We start from the raw sequence: 17,884 nt of genomic DNA, 5'->3' as shown, positions 1-17,884 counted from the left end.
GTGAAATTAGCTTCCCTTTGCTTTGGATACTAATGCATATATTTGATTAGCAAAGATTAGCTCATTTCATGTTTTTATCCCTTGAACATTGTATGGTTCCACATGCTTGATCATTTTTCCTTTTTCCTTGAATTGCATGATTTTGTTGATTGCAACCTTTTATTTTTAAGAAATTTATTTGTTTTGATTTTGTCTTTTTCAGGGTGCAATAAGTGAACTCTCCATTCTTTCTCAAATACGGTTGGAAATTCATCACTTGGACATGGATTCGGATTGCGCAAGTTCAATTGAGCAGTATTTTCTTTTACTCCTTATTTATTTTCCTTTTCTCACATTGAGGACAATGTGAAGTTTAAGTGTGGGGGAGGAAAGTATTGAACTTGCATTTACTTGCTAGGTGATGATATTTTGTGGATTTAAATGCTTAGAAATGTTGGAATTGTGTTTGAAATGCTTGCCATGTGGATAATTTGCTTGAAATTGGGTTTGTTGGCAGGGAGTTTTCTTCCATTTATAAGGAGAAACTCTGTCAAAATTTTTCTAAAATCTTTTCCAATATTTCACTATGGCCCAAAAGTTCTTCAAATTTTTGCATTTTCATTCAAAAAGGGCCAATTGTTCCAACCTTAAGTGTTTAATTCTTCCAATTGTTGAAACTTTATATGTATTTTGGAAAGTTTAGTCCTCATTTAACTTGGAAATGATTATTATGCAATTAGGATTTTTACATTTTAGAAAGTATATTGGATAAAGTGAGGAAAATTATGCCTATAATTTTACATGTTTAATGAGATTTCTTCTCTTTACTTAATTTTGCAAGTAAGTAATTGATATAGTCGATAAAGGTTATACTCCTCCTGTGATTATTTTTATATATTTTTTCTATGAGGGAAAAATAAAAAAAATAATAAAAAAATAATAAAATAAAAAAAAAAAGAAGAGAAAAAAAGAAAATAAAAGAAAGTAAATAAAAATTGTTCTACTCCAATGATTCACCTACCGAGTAACCGGGGGTTGGCATCTACAAATGTCGACATTCGCGTAAAAAGGTACTTGAATTAAGAGTATGCATAGCAACTTGAATAAGTGAAATGTTGAGTAACCGGGGATCTTCACCTAAAAGTGTCGATGTTCGCGTAAAAAGGCATTTTCACTATTTAAGTAAAAATTAGTATGAATAAATCCCTCTTAGTTATAGAATTTTGAGAAAAAGATGATTATAGGAGGAGGAAGGCTATAAATTGACTATGTGATTTGCTTATTTGTAAAATTAAGTTAGGGTAAGAGATTAAGTTTAACTTGTTGAATTTAGGGTATAATTATCTTTCCTTTACTTGATATTATGAGTATTTAGTGTAAATTGAATAATTGTATAATGATTATTTTCCAAGTCTTGAGGAATTAAATTGGACAAAGTGCATATATTGTTTCACCTCTTGAATCATTGCATTTGATTATGTGTGAATTGCTTGAGGACAAGCAATGGTTTAAGTGTGGGGGAGTTTGATAAGTGACTAATTTACGTAATAATTGTATGATATTTTATATTATTTTTAGTCACTTTAGTTATATTATTGGTAGAATATGAATCATTTTGGCTATAATTGGTGAAAAATGCTTTTAAGTGATTAAATGAGGTTTTTATCATTTTTTACTTGGATTTTGTGTATTTTGACAGTTTTGACACATTTTCGTATTTCGGCTATAACTTGAGCTACAATGATCGGATTGGGATGATTCTTGAACCCATTTGAAGATAAGAGATAGATCTACAACTTTGGTGAAGACATCTGAATCCAGTTTGAAGGTTTTCCAGGTCAAAAGGCCGAAGTACAGAGTCAATTGCTATTGGTCGAAACTGGAACAAGGCATGGAGCAGGCAAGGGTATTTCAGTCATATCTCAGCCTACACAGATCCAAATGAGGTGATTCTTGATGCATTAGAAAGATAACTCAAAAGGCTACAACTTTCGTGTTTTAGACATGAGCTGGTTCAGCCTCTAACATCAAGAAAAGATTGGTTGAAGTTGGGCCAAAAACAGAGCAAGTGATCCACACTCGGATCCACTATTCATCCGAACCTTCGGTTGTTTCTGGGTTAGTGGATCCGAGGTACTGTAGCAGCTCGGATCACTGTAGCAGCCCAGATTTACTGTAGCAATCCGGCCTGAATTTGGCCGGATTCCTGGCCGGATTGTGGTCAGAAAAGGCTGCTCTGTACGCGTAAAACTCAATTTCACCCCCACCAACTCACATGCGTTGCAAGACATGTGAGAAACATTCCCAACTGTAAAAGGGAGATGTAATCCTCATTTCTTGACCACCTTTCATGATAAAAAAGCCAAATTCATTAAAAAGAGAGGAAATGGGAGTCCATAGCAGAAAAATAGAGAGTGAGCTACGGGAGAAAGCTTGAGTCTGCAGAAATGTAGCTCTTTCATCTCCCTGGTGTTAGTTTAGCTTAGTATAGAGTAGTGTAGCTTTTCCATTCTTGTTTATTATCTAGATTAGGATGAAGATGAATGATGAAGAAGGCAAGGAAGAAAGCTCATGTGACAAGGGTTGTATTCCTTCCAAATTCTTTATCTTTTGTATTTGATTCCAAGTTTAGTTAATATACAAGTTCTGGATTTTGTGTTCATTATGTGTTTCTAAAGTTTATACCTTGGGTTTGGTTGAACTTTCTATAATTGTTAGTGTTTATTATTTGGTTATTTGACTGCTATGATTTGAGCAAGTTATTTAGCACTTTAGCTCTTGAAATCATGATTAATCTGGTACCATTAATTGTGATTATCTAAGGTGTTGTTTCTGCAATGAAAATTGAGATTTAACACTAGTTCAAGAAGTGCTAAACATAGGGAGTACACTCACGAAAGTAGAGGTGCACTTATGTGGTTTTTAGTGATTCATTTCATGTAATTTCATTGAAGAAATGAACTTGTAGCTAATTTCATAACCATGAAAATAGGTATGGATTAGTTATGAGTATAATTGATTCACTACGAAAGTAGGATTCAAATGCATAAGGAAATTACACCATAATTAGCCTAGATGTAGTAATTAATGATCCAAATATAGCACTTGCATGAGTAGTTAGGGATACCACAACCTAAGGAGCTTTCATTTGTTATTTTCTTGTATAATTTCAGTAGGTTTTAATTTGTTATAATTCATTGATAGTCTAAATAATAGAGAAGCTTTAGTAATACCGGTAATTGTTCACTCTTCCTTGTGGGATCGACCCGATATATACCCTAAACTACTAGTTGATCTGTATACTTGCAGTGAACGGGTGTAATTCGGTATTTTTTAGCTTGCACGTATGTAAAATACCCGTCACTCTCTAATTCCTAAAACTGTGAATAGATAAAATCTTTCGAGTGTCTCTGGCGTTATCTATTTTTCAAGGGGGTAGTTTAAGAGTGTCTCTGAACCATCATATAATTAAGGAGAGATTGGTAGTTTGGCGGTTGCTGAATTGCTAGAACTAATTTATTTACGAACGTGTGAACTATTCCAGGGATCTGTGATTAATTGCATGAGCCGGTGCCGAAATTATCTCCTTGACTAAGTTGTCTCAATTAATTGTTTATTATATTCTTTAACTACTGCACTTTCTTGCGATTGGAAATTCAGTACTCTTACATCTTTAATTTGTTCTTCTTGTCTTCCTTTCTAAAATTTTTCAAATTCTCTGTGTATGATAAATCTACTAGTTTCCTGAGGAGACGACCCTACTCACCACTATACTCGTTCAGTTTTGGGAGTAGGTATTGATATAAATTTTATTTTTGATAGTTTGACAGCCACCAAATTTTGGCGCCGTTGTCGGGGAACTGGTGCCTAATTAATTTGTTTCTTTTTGAGTTCATCTTATTTTCATTTCTATTTTTTCTCTTTGTTTTAACTATTTATGGCTGCTAATCTTCTGTATTTTGGTGATGGACTGGATTTTATTTCTAGAAGGGGTTATGAGACTCATGTTTTTTCTAATGATCAATTGACTGTTGCAAATTATGAAAGTTATTTTGTCTCAAATCATTCAACCGACATATACCCCACATTTTAAGATAGTCTGAATACTCTAATCGACACTTTTGGAGATTTTCTATCTCAATATCAAATGTGGTATGACCCTTATTCAAACGGGTATGATCACGGATGATGGGACAACTCCAACTTTAATTATACGCCAGAGCCAATCGATTTTCAACATCAATATCAACAGCGATAGCCATCATCCATGTCAGGTATGTCTCTTGAAGAAATTGTTGAATTAATAGCTACTAACAAATATCAATTTCAACAGGAGACACGAAGGATGGTTAAAGAGATGGAATATGGAAGACGTGAACTGGCATCTACAATGAGTAAATTGATTTCCCCAATTTATGAAAAATTGCTATCACAGACCATCAACGACCTTAAAGAATATGAGAGTACAATTATCCTGACAAATGACATGAAACTGCATGAGTGTCAAGAAAAAGAATCTAAAGATGCAGTTGAAAAGGGAATTGAAGTACAAGAAATGGAACCCCAATATCAAATTGTTCAAGTAAATGAATCCAGTGAACAATTTCCAAATACGGTGACATCTCCCCCATTCTTTAATCAATATTCTCCTGACTCTTATTCTTTAATTTCTGATAGGTTGTAATTTTATCATTTATTTTATTATTAATTTTTCCTATTACCTGACCTGATGTTGATTAATTATTAGATTCTACTCATTTTTCATAATTTATATTTATTTCAGAGAGTTGAACAAAAATATCACAATCAAGGCCAATTTGACAGTTATCAGGAAAGAATTCAAATGGAAGGTCTTCAGGGGTATTTTTGGAACAAGGAGACACAAGTCCTTTTTGGTAATTTGCGGAAGACAACATTCAAAAAGAAGCACAAAAGGCTGGAGTCGTTTCTCTCCTAGTGGGCTGCCGCACATGAGAGCCAAGCATTAGAATAGATTAGTAATTCAATAGGTACGGGGAGTAGCAGAAGACTTCTCTTGGGCTTTGGACAATTTCGTCCTTTAGTGGTTTTGAATCCACGTATGTTACACTTAAGGTAGAAATAAGGGGTCATTATCTTTTTTTGACAGAGTAGTCTTTTCTTCTATTATTCGATTTTTCACCGTTTCTTCTTCCCTGATTGGGAGAATGTACGTCGCAACTATTTATGCAGTCTTGCATGGGATTTTTTTTATCAATAATGAGCTAAACCCCTTTTTCTAATCAATGAGCAACGGATGTTTTGGCTCGCCTAAAATTGTGAGATCGATTTAATTTTACTTTTTTCTTTTATTTATTGGTATTTGCATATTTCCTGGTTACAGTGCTTATGATTGTTTAATTAATTGACTGTTTTGGATCCGGATAATTAGTTAATTTGATAATCTATTGTCAATTGAGACATTAAATCCGTAATTGTTTAATTGTCTCAAAATAGTGATAACTAGCATAATTGGATTTGTGTCAGGGGAATACACGAGCTAACCTAAATAACCCTGGTAGTGTGTTATTTGGTTAGAATAGGGTTCCTCTAATACGTAAGGCAATTGGGGAATTAAATCTTACGGGCGTACCTAAGATTATTTCTCAATTAGAGTAGTGATTAACGGACGTACCTTAATCACTAGCACAGTAAGGAAGGGTTGACTGTCATCGCTTGTTTGGCAGTTATAACATATTTAGTAGTAAATAATTGGAATTGCCTTTGTTTCAATGATCAATTAGGTGAACCATTGCTGAAGTTATTCCTTGGCTAGATCCTTAATTATCACTCATTTGATTTTAGTAAATTGTTATTTAATTTCTAGTTGGCTATTTTATTTTTATTATTTTTCTTTTAGTTGAATTGCTTAAATTGTCACCTCTGACATAAAATCACCCCCCTTGTCACTGTGAATTTGAAAAGAAACAATTACTCCCAATCCCTGTGGATTCGACCCTGCTCACCGCTATCTACATAAATTACTTTTAGTTTGAGCAGGTTTTATTATTGCACAGGCTGACAACCTGTCAATTCCTGTTAGTGAGATTGAATTTATTATAGCAGAAGATTTTGAATTTCATGACAGGAATAAATTAAGAGTCACGATGACAAAATATTTCGAACCAATAAGTGCTCGTGATGGAGGAGTGAGTGAAGAATTAAAGTCATCACTTGTTTGTTTGGCACCATCTACAAATTCATGGAAGGGCGTACCTCGTGTACTCAATGATTACTCTATTTACGAGAGTTATCAGAACTATACAAAGGATGAAGTATTGAAATGAGCCACAAGATTTTATTCGTCGTGAATAAACAGGGCAATGTCTAGCCAAAGACGTTAAAGAGAGGCGCTGCTTGGGAGGTAACCCAAGGACTAAACTCATTGTTATTGTTATATTTCATTATTATTATTATTATTATTATTATTATTATGTCTCATTCCCAGTGCTTTATTGGTGTTAGGCAGAAGACTGTGGCTTCCTAGGTGTGCCCACGCTTTGTAGGGTTGCTCCAGAAAGCTGTCGACAAACTGGTGAATAGAAGATTTTAGCTTCCAAGGCGTGCCCACACTTCATAGAAAATTTCATGGGTGCTGTTACAAAGAATGGGCAGCCGACTTACGCTTCTTAAGTGTGGTAATGCCTCTCAACCAAGTACTGCCGCCCAGGCCGTCGCTGTTCGCCATTGTTGCCTCACTCTCTCGACGTCCATCCCCTCTGCATCCTATGTACTTGGGAATTTTTAGTTCCGCGCCTTGGCGGATGTCCTTCATGGGTTGGATGAATAAGTTAATCATTTGGATGATCGTCTCACAGCCTTGCAATTTCATTCTTCTATTCAGACACAAAATCTGGCAGCCTTCTTTGCCCATGTTGGATTTCAGCCGTCTCATTCTCTTCCCCTATAGTGCTTTCGCGGCGTCCTTTCAGCATTCTGGGAAGTTCTAGCTCCTTTCTACTTGGTTTCTATTTTTCTTTGCTACATTGAGGACAGTGTAGGATTCATATGTGGGGGGGGAGTAGTTGAACATTGCTAGAATTTGATGCTATGATGATCATTGCAATTACTCTACAAGCATGAGCAGTGATATTATGTGGTTAAATATCTTGTCTTCTTAATAATGGAATTGAATGATAAAATTTGCAAGATTTGGCTATTAATATCCTATTGTGAGCTGTCGAGCCAATGAGCGTTGCATTGATAACTGCTCTATTTTCTTTCATTGAATAATATCACATATGATTTGATTGTTCTAGAACTTGCTTTGTTATGCATATCAAGATCACATTCCTGAATTTGATGCATTAGAATGATAAGGGCACTTAGGCTAACCATTTTTGCTTTCTAATGACCAACCCTCGTCAGATCTCCCCTAGTTGACCATGGTTAAGTCTAGACCTTTTCTTTGTTTAATAACTCATTTTGTCACTCCTAAACCCCTTGTGTTCGAACCCTCTTTGTTTCTACCCCGTGTCAAAGGAATGCCTTGATTTTAGTGCATGATGATTTCAAATTAGGTTGAAAGGAGATGATTGAAGTTAGCGAGTGTGTCAATATCCCCATGTAGTTGGGCGTATTTGAAAAAAAAAAAAAGAAAGAGAAAAAAATGAGCACACCAAGAAAAAAAAGGGAAAAAAAGAAAACAAAAGAGAAAACAAAAGAAAGAAGAAAAAAAAGAGGTATGAAGTGCTAATTGTCAATATGTGATCTGTTGAGATGATTGGGTGAATCCCTTGGTTGTGCTGACACTTGCTAATTTTTGAAAAAATTTATGGAAATGCTTTGGAAAGATCAATGGATTGAAGAAGGAAATTGGCATTCATGTAGTGGGTCAATGGTATTGCCTTTGACATAATGAGTTTAAATTACCTGTTTGATCCAACCCGTGCCTGAACCCCGTTACAACCCGCATCAAGACCCTTTGATTTTTGCATTAAATTTGGTTACAGTGGTGGCGATGAGATATATTAGCAAGCATATGATAACATCATTTTATTGTACGGTGAGAGTGACCCTTTGTGTTTCATGTCAGTGTGGTGAGTAGTCATATACCATTCTATAAGAGAGGGTTAAGTCTTGCAATTTCTGAATTTGATGACATTGTTAGGAGGATAGGACACTTGTGCTCGCATGTTGGACTGCTACATGTGTGTAGCTATAACTGCATCTCTGAGTTTTGAAATGTTTGAGGACAAACATTGTCTTGGTGTGGGGGGATTTGATAGTGAGACAATTGTGCATGTTATTTGATGGTATTTGATCTCAATTTTGGCCACTTATTATGCAAAGTAATGGGTTTCTACTCATAATTGGTATTTGTGTCAATTGCAGGCAATTGGTGTCAAAAGTGATGAAAAAAGGCCAAATTCCAGAAGACTATTCATTCTTGAGCGTGCCCATTCCAGAGACCGCAGAATTACGTCCAAAAGACGGACCGCGAGACTTATCCCCGGAAGCTGCCATTATTCTTGGGACACGTATTTTGAAGCTGCGTGGGATTAGGAAACATCTTCAGAGAATACCTTTGGCAACAACTCAAGGAGGAAAATAAGGAAGCTATCATTTATAGAAACAAACTCTCGAAGCTATCCTTTATAGAAACAAACTCTCGATTGGTAAAGGGTGGTGGTGAGACTTTAAATAGGACAGCAATAGACTAGGAGTTTTTATCTTTGATCTTGGATCTTTTTCCCTTTTTCCCTCTAAACAGGAGTTAGAGACTCTTTAGCCGCTGTATTCTTTTGCATCAACAAAAGTACATTAAGGCCTGGGATTGCATCATCGTTATAAGGCAAGGCTAGGTTCCTTTCCTTAGTTGAGAAATAATCAAGGTCCGGTGCACGGATAATTGTGAGATCTTTTTAATTGTTCTGCGTGATTTTAAATTCTGCATTCGTGAGTATTTAATTATTCCTTGTTTTAATAGCCTATTGTTGTTTGGATCTATTGGATTAATGTGGTAAGTTATTCAATTGTCTGAATAGTATACTGTCAATTAGGACAGGGGTGCGTATCACTTGATTATCTTAAAATTAGTGGCAAACGGCACAATTTCATTGCCTCGCAAGCAGTCTAATCTGTGTCGTAGGAATAGTTAATCCAGTTTAAATGAACCCGCATGTGTGTTTGTTAACTAGAATTGGGTCTCTCTAATTCCTAAAACTGTGAATAGATTAAATCTTTCCAGCGTTTCTGGCGTTATCTATTGTACAAGGGAGTAGTTTAAGAGCGTCTCTAAACCACCATATAATTAAGGAGAGATTGGTAGTTTTGCGGTTGCTGAATTGCTAGAACCAATTTATATACGAACGTGTAAACTATTCCAGGGATCTGTGATCAATTGCATGAGTCGGTGCCGAAATTATCTCCTTGACTAGGATGTCTCAATTAATTGTTTATTATATTCTTTAGCTACTGCACTTTCTTGCGATTGGAAATTCAGTACTCTTACATCTTTAATTTGTTCTTCTTGTCATCCTTTCTAAAATTCCCCAAATTCTCTGTGTGTGATAAATCTACCAGTTTCCTGAGGAGACGACCCTACTCACCACTATACTCGTTCAGTTTTGGGAGTAGATCTTGATATAAATTTTATTTTTGGTAATTTGACAGCCACCACACATCATCAAAAAGACTATAATATCATTCCTACATTTTCTTTACAGATAATCTCATATCCTAACAAACTAGATGTTAAATTTCAAAGCCGAATGTTGATATCTGTCCTGATAAGAATATATTTTTGATAGGGAGATAATTGTGCGTTTTAATCGCTGTTATTTGGTCCTAATTTTGGTCACTTAATGTGCAAAACACTGGATTTCTGCCCATATGTGGTGTTTGTGTTGTTTGCAGGAGAGTGGTGTTAAAAGTGACAAAAGAGGGGCAAATTCCAGAAGACCAAGCCTTCTCTGGCGTGCCCACGCCAGACAATGCAGAGCTGCGTGAAAAAGACGGAATACGCGACCCTAGTCCCTGGAGGCTGCCACAATTGTAGTTATGTGGGATTAGGAAGCTTTTCCAAAGAAAACTTTTGGAGACAACTCAAGGAGAGAAATAAGGAAACAATCCTCTGGAGAAACAAATTCCAATTCAACAAGCAAAGAAACGTGGGGTAACACTATAAATAGGAGGTCTGTAATAGATTAGGTAATATCTTGGTCTTGGACGTTTCTCTTGGTTTGTTTTCTTTCTTTTGGAACGCACGTTGGCGGCCGAATCTTTTACTCCTTCTTCAATTAACAAAACTCCATGAAAACTTTGAATTGCTTTGTTGTCATGACTATGCGGCAAGGCAAGATCGTTATCTAGTTGATGAGTAATCAAGGGCCGGAACATAAACAATTGTGAGATCGTTTTTAATATTCTAAGTTCTACGTTTGTGAGTATTTAATTATTCTTTGGTTGAATTGCTTGTTATTGTTTAGATATATTGAATTAATGTGGCCAATTGTTCAGTTGTCTAAACAATATACCGCTAATTAGGACAGGGGTGCGTATCACTTGAATGTCTTAATTTAGTGGCGAACGATACCAATTTCATTGCCTCGCAAGCAGTCTAATCTAGTTTAAATGAACCCGCATGTGTATTTGTTAACTAGAATTGTGTCTCTCAAATTCCTAAAGCTGTAATTAAATTAAATCCTTCTTGCGTCTCTGGGGTTGTCTATTTTACAAGAGGGTAATTTACGAGCGTCTCTGAACTACTATAAAATTAAGGAGAGATTGGGAGTTTGGTGGTTGCTAAATTGCTAGAACCAATTTATTTGCGAACGCATGAATTAATTTAGGTATCTATGATCAATTGTGTGAACTGGTGCCGAGATTATCTCCTTGACTAGGGGCCTGTTTGGAAGTGAGTTTTTTGCCAAGTTTTTTAGCTACTAGTTTTTTAACAACTTTAGCTACAGGAACCCAAAAAAATTTATCAAATTTTTTAACCTACACTTCAAAATATTTAATACACAAAAAACTACTATCTTTTCTTCTTCTTTCTCCCCCACCCCATCCACCATACCTTCATCGCCGGCCACCAACTCCGCCGCCGTTTCCGGTGCCGGCCACCTATTCCGGCGCCGGCGTTCCTTTTTTTTTTTCCTTTCTTTCCCCCTCCCTCTCTCCCTCCCTCTCTCCTTCCTTGAAAACTTCCCCTTCTTTTAAAAACCCTGTTCAATAACCACTGCTGATCAAGAAGCCTTACCATAACCACTGTTGCCCCTTCCATCACATGGCCAGAAGTTAACAAATGCAAAATTGGAGCATGCCATATCTTCACATAGCCAGATGTTGGTGGGGATAAGTCATGGAGTTCAGCAAACTGGTTCTCTCCCAAGAAATTAGGCAGAGGGGAAGTGGTGGCGGGGCAGAGGGGGAATGGGCAGCTTGCTCCCACTGGTGGCGGGCAGGGCTGATTCACTGAGCCTATCCGCCCGCAATCCGTGTGGGACGTCTTCCTCTGAACTGGTGAGGGAAGGAGGAAGGGGTAGCGGGGGTGGTGGGCCAGAGGGGGAAGGGGGGGAGAGGGGTGGCGTGCAGAGGGGAGGGGGAAGGGGCAGAGAAAATGGCGGGGAGACGGGTGGCGGGACAGCGAGGGAAGGGCTAGCGGGGGGAGGGGGTGGCGGGGCAGAGGGGAGGGAGGGGCAGAGAATGTGGCGGGGGAGGGGGCGTGGCAGCGGGGAGAGGGGGGCTGCGGGGGAAGGGGGTGGGGGGAAATGCAGAGGAGAGAGAAGGGGAAAGGGAGGAGAAGGGTGGCGGGAGGGGAAGAAGGAAGAAGAAGAAGAAGAAGAAGAAAAGAGAGAAAGAAAAGAAAAAGGAAAAAAAGAAAAAGAAAGAGAAAGAAAGAAAGAAAGAAAAAAAAGAAAAGGAAAAAAAAATTCACCATATAAAATTTTTTATCTTACAAAAAACATCTACAAAAAAATTTTTCACCTTACAAAAACTTCTATAAAATTTTTTCAAAAACTTCTACAGTGCACTACAGTAAAGTTTTAGACAAACTCCCAAAAAACTCAGGTTCCAAACAGGCCCTAGGTTGTGTCAATTAATTGTTTATTACATTCCTTAGTTTTTGCCTTTATTGTGATTGTTCATTTAGTAATTTTAGGTCTTTAATTTGTTTCATTTATCTCTCTTCCAAAAATCCCCCAATTATCTGTGTGTGATAAATCTACCAGTTCCCTGTGGAGACCACCCTACTCACTACTATACTCATTTTTGGGAGTAGGTATCATTATAAATTTTATCTTTGGTAGTTTGACAGCCTCCAATTTTACGTATTTTCAGTATGTTTTATTAGTTAATTTTGGTTTGATTATTTATTTTTATAACTAAAATAACTAAGATTTTGGTAAAAATCTACATTTTATGTTAAAGTGGCTAACATTGCATTTCTATTGATTTTTATGGTAAAAATTTCATATTTTGTAGGTTTAATGATTCAATCATTAAATGAAGTACATTGAGAAGATATTTGGATGATTGATGATGGATTAAAGCGGTGAAAATAAAATATGAAGTGTAAAAGGAAGAGATGCAATTTGAGGACAAAAAAATCAAGAAAAGTCAGCTTTGACAACTCAGACATATTTTCGTATTTTGACTATATCTGGAGCTACACATATTGGATTAAGGTGATCTTTATACCATTTTGAAACTAAGAGATAGATCTAAATTCGGTATGAAGACATGAGAATCCAATTCAGCCGATTACTCAGTCAAAAAGTCGAAATACCAAAATTCAACACTGCTGTCCAAAGTTGAAAATAGGGATTTGATCAGGTGTTAGTATTTTGGTTATATCTCAGTCTACAAAGCTCCGATTTGGATGATTTTTAAAGCATTGGAAAGCTAATTCAAAGGGCTAAAACTTTTGTGTTTACACAAAAGCTAGTTCGGACTCAATCATAGAGAATATTGCAGTTGAAGTGAAGCCAAAAACACAGAATTGAAAACGCGAGTTGACAAAACGCGACTCCAAGCTGCGTTTTGTGTAGGCGCATTTTGAAGTCGAAATTCTACAATTTGCTCAGCCATTTCTCTTGTGTTCAGACTACTTTCCAGCTATAAGTTGCAAGGGAATTCGGTGCACATGCTTCAGAAGACAAAAGGGCAAGAAAGGTGGCTTATTTTCAAGTCAAAAACATTTGTTATTTACTATCTTAACAATTTCAGATTTGGGAATCAAGTATGGAAAGTTTGACCAGTGGAAAATGAGCTTTGGAGTAGTTTATATGCAAAGACATTTGAGAGGTCTAAGAGGATATACGGGAGAGAGCTTGAAGAGTGCAGAAATGTAGTTCTTCCATTTCCTTAGTGTAGGATAGCGTAGTAAGTGTAGTTCATCCATTCTTGTATAATGGCTAGATTAAGATGAAAATGGAGATGAAGAAAGAGAAGTTAAAGCTCAAGTGACATGGGTTATCTCTTCTCCAACTCTTTATTTTTTGTATTGGATTCTTAAATATGGTTAATATGCAAGTTCTGGATTTTGTGTTTATTATGTGTCTTTAAAGTTTATGCCTTGGGTATGTTGAACTTTCTAGGATTGTTAGTGTTTATTATTTGTCTATTTGACTGCTATAATTTGAGCAAGTTATTTAGCACTTTAGCTCTTTAAATCATGATTAATCTGGTACCATTAATTGTGATTATCTAAGGTGTTATTTCTACAATGAAAATTGAGATGTAACACTAGTTCAAGAAGTGCTAAACATAGGGAGTACACTCACGAAAGTAGAGGTGCACCTATGTGGTTTTTAGTGATTCATTTCATGTAATTTCATTGAAGAAATGAACTTGTAGCTAATTTCATAACCATGAGAATAGGTATGGATTAGTTATGAGTATAATTTATTCACTACGAAAGTAGGATTCAAATGCATAAGGAAATTACACCATAACTAGCCTAGATGTAGTACTCAATGATCCAAATATAGCACTTATATGAGTAGTTAGGGATACCATAACCTAAGGAGCTTTCATTTGTCATTTTGTATAATTTCAGTTGGTTTAATTTGTTATAATTCATTGATAGTCTAAATAATAGAGAAGTTTTAGTAATACCGGTAATTGTTCACTCTTCCTTGTGGGATCGACTCGATATATACCCTAAACTACTAGTTGACCTGTATACTTGCAGTGAAACGGGTGTAAATCAATTTTTTTTTAACTTGTACGTATGTAAAATACCCGTCATGTCCATGGACAAAACTTTTGCTATGTTAAACGAACCAATTATAAAATGTTAGAAAAAGTACGCAATTATAAAATGTTGATATGTTGTTTCAATTATGGTAGGTGGTGTCGTAGAACAATTTAATGTAGATATACATCATTTTCTTTTGTATAGTTTCACTCATATGCAGGTAATTATCTCAATTCTCAAGCTTGAACAGAGATTTGCAACGTTTGCCGGCTGCTCCAATTTATAAACAAAAGTGTAATTTACATGCACATCCTGAGGGATGGGGAGCAGATTCTTACCGCTCACCTAATGGGATTATTGGGCTCGAAAGCTTCCAGACCTGTACCTGCCATTTTGGATATAAGAGTAATTTTATAATAATAATATATTAAATAATTAAAATTAAAAAGCTTGATTAAGCTCGACGAGCTCTCGAGCATTGATTTGGAATACTCGAACTCGACTCGCTTGTTTTATCGAGCCGCTCGAACTAGCCGAGTTCGAGTCAAGTTTTTGACCGAGCTGATCACGAGCTACTTGCAAGCAGCTCGGTTCGATTACACCCCTAGGAGCACCTCGCGAGTAGCTCGGTTCGATTACACCCCTAGGTCCAAGGTGCTCCTCGGACGAAATTCGGCCTAGATGGAAATGAAGATCCTAATTGTTCTCGATTTCGGCAAATTGTAGTTTTACACTCTTTCCTGCTTATATGCATTCTTGGGCTATAAACGCGATGAGAGAGCCCGCAAATTTGGTCAATCCATGTGCCAAGAAACTGAGAGAACTTTAATCCTATCACTTATTGTATATTTCTTTGAAGCGGCAAGAGGAGAGAAGACGCATAAGTAAATATAATGTGATTTGTAAAATACGTTGCAGATGGTTTCTTCAATGTATCTTATTCCAGCTTAATAATTTTTTTCTTTCAATTCCTCCTCTCAAGCATAAGGTTTGCACAATCTCACATACTGAAGTGGCATTTCTCCTCACTCAAAAATGATTTTCCAACTTAATAATTTTGTTTTTTGTTTTTTTCAATTCCTCCCCTCAAGCGTAAGGTTTGCACAATCTCACATGCTTAAGTGGCATTTCTCCTCACTTAGAAATGAATCCAGAGCTGTTAGGAAGAAAAAACCTCAAGAGAATCCACCAAAAAGTGTAAGTCAAGAACTCAGTATTAACCTAAAATGTTAAACTAATAAGTTCCAAGCCCTTACATATTAAGAGCTATTTCTCCATTTCTCAAACCAATATGGGATACAATTCTCTATCCATGAAACTAATAATTTCCTCCTTTCTGAGTAGCACTTCACATTGAACCCAATTTTACAAAATCTTTTTTGAACCTACTTTAATACTTAATACAAGCTCATTTTTACATCCAATGTCATTTTTTCTCTCAATCATAGATTCATTCTTCTTCAACATAAGTCCATCTTAACACTCAAGGTTACTTTTTCTCCCAATCATGAACCCATTCTTCTTCGACATCCAAATTAGATATCGGATCCCTGCCAATTCTTAGCTCCTTGTTCTAATACCCACGTGACCTCCTGCCAAACTCTTGGCCCACCCAGTCCAACACCAATCAAATTCCTTGGCACTTTAGTCTACCACTAAGAACAAAATTTCACTTATCCAACTCCGAGAAGAATCCACTTGGTAATAAGTAACATCAGCCATACTCATTGACACTTCAATCTACCACTAAGAAGAGAATTTCACCGGTCCACCTCCGAGAAAAATCCACTTACTAATGAGTAATCCAGTCTAGTACAAACCAAAATTTGGACCCTTGCCAACTCTTAGTTAAGGGTGTTGATCGACCGATAATCGGAAATTTGGTAAAAAAAATTTCAGTAATTCGAGAATCAATTTTTTAAGGCCAATATCCGATTATCGTCCAAACTTTAGTTTGGTAAGTTGCATCAAAGAACCAATAATTCAGTAATATCCGAAATGCAACATGTCAATAGTGATTTAAAATATTTTAATTTTCTCTAAAAGGTTGCTGTAAAAAAATAATATCCCATATGTTTTCCAACAAAATTCAATCAACTTATCTCAAACATTGATATACAAAAAATAGTAATAATAATTAGGTTCATAATTCTAAGTCGTAACTCATAATCTAAATTCTTAACAACATTGAAATAAACAAGAACTCCAAATTAAGTTGTCAAGCTAAACTCCAACATGTTAACTTCCAACAAAATTTGACTTCCAAGTACGGTTATAGTTAAGTTAGATAATTAGTAATTACTAATTAGTATTTGAAGATTTACTCTTATATTTAGTAATATATATATATATATATATGTATGTATATACACACACATATATTGTACATGTCTATAACATTATATTATAAAAATTTCAATAATTTAGCCTGTAATTAGTAATCTATATTTAATATTTTTCTCCCAACCATTTTACCAAATATTATATTTCGGTTCTTTCAAATTCCATTTTACCGAAATCCAACTTCAAGAAGAATTCACTTACTAACAATGTTATTGAACTCCGACTGGATAGCGACTCAACTAAACTATTGAGTCAAGGGTCAATTGGTCGGATTGGTCGGACTGTTCTAAAAAATCCGCTGACATCGGCATGATGTCATAATTATTTTATATTTTTATAAGTTTTAGAAATATTGAAATTAAGTTGTTAGTTATATTTGGCCAACCATAAAAAATGTAAATTTTCTATATACACCTAATAATTATATATAAAAATGTAAATTTATTGTTAAAATATGTCCATTCTCCAAAACTACTTGAAAAATAAATTAAAATAAATTAATGCAAGTTAGAATCACTGATGCTAAATTGATAAGATCATAGCGATAAAAATATCCTGATTTAAAGATCATTCAAGAAAGCGAGTGCTTTTGATATTTACACTAAGTAAGTGGGTTTACTTATGCCTATCAATCAATGAAAGTGTTACAATTTAGGTAACTTAAATTATGTTTGGAAAAAGAAGAAAAAAAAGTTTGAGAACCGAGTTAACTAATCGTATCGGGTCACTGGTTTACCCGATTTTTGACTAATTTTTGACCAAAGAGGTTTTGTGCTACAAACCAATTAGAGAAGAAGGCCAATTCATGGTCGGACCGATCAAACCAGCTAGTCCAGTCCAGGTCTAACAGCATTGCAGTTACTAATGAATAGTTTATTAAAGAGCACCCTAATCTTGTAAGAGAGACTCTAATACTACTTATTAGGGAGCAAAAACTTGAAAGAGCCTACCAATTAAAGAGCCAATATATAAGTTGAGAATCAAATGTTGATCTAAAAGTTTAAATTGTTAAGCCTCGGGTCATTAGTTGCATATTAAAAACTCTTTCTCCATCTCTCAAACCAACTTAGGATATAATTCCATACTCATGAATCTAATGTCACGTACTAATGAGACAAACTTGCTAATCAAATTGCTGGGGTTTGGACAAAACCGACAGCAATCTTACCCCTATTAAGTTATAAACCTAAAAAAAGTTGTAAAATTTCAAAATTCTCAAAAAGAAAACCCCACGTGGCACGGGGGTGAGTCCTAATAGTACTAATAAAGTCTTAGTAATGAACTCAAGCTACTTAGGTCGATAGTAACTTCTCCCTAAATTATTTTTGTTGTCAAATTTATTTCCTTGTTATCTTTACACAATTCTATGAGCTTTTTTAAGTGCTCTAGCTTCCATAT

The sequence above is a fragment of the Coffea eugenioides genome, chromosome 9 (genome assembly GCF_003713205.1).
Source record: "Coffea eugenioides isolate CCC68of chromosome 9, Ceug_1.0, whole genome shotgun sequence".
NCBI lineage: Eukaryota > Viridiplantae > Streptophyta > Magnoliopsida > Gentianales > Rubiaceae > Coffea > Coffea eugenioides.
Note: the sequence above shows the minus strand (reverse complement) of the source record.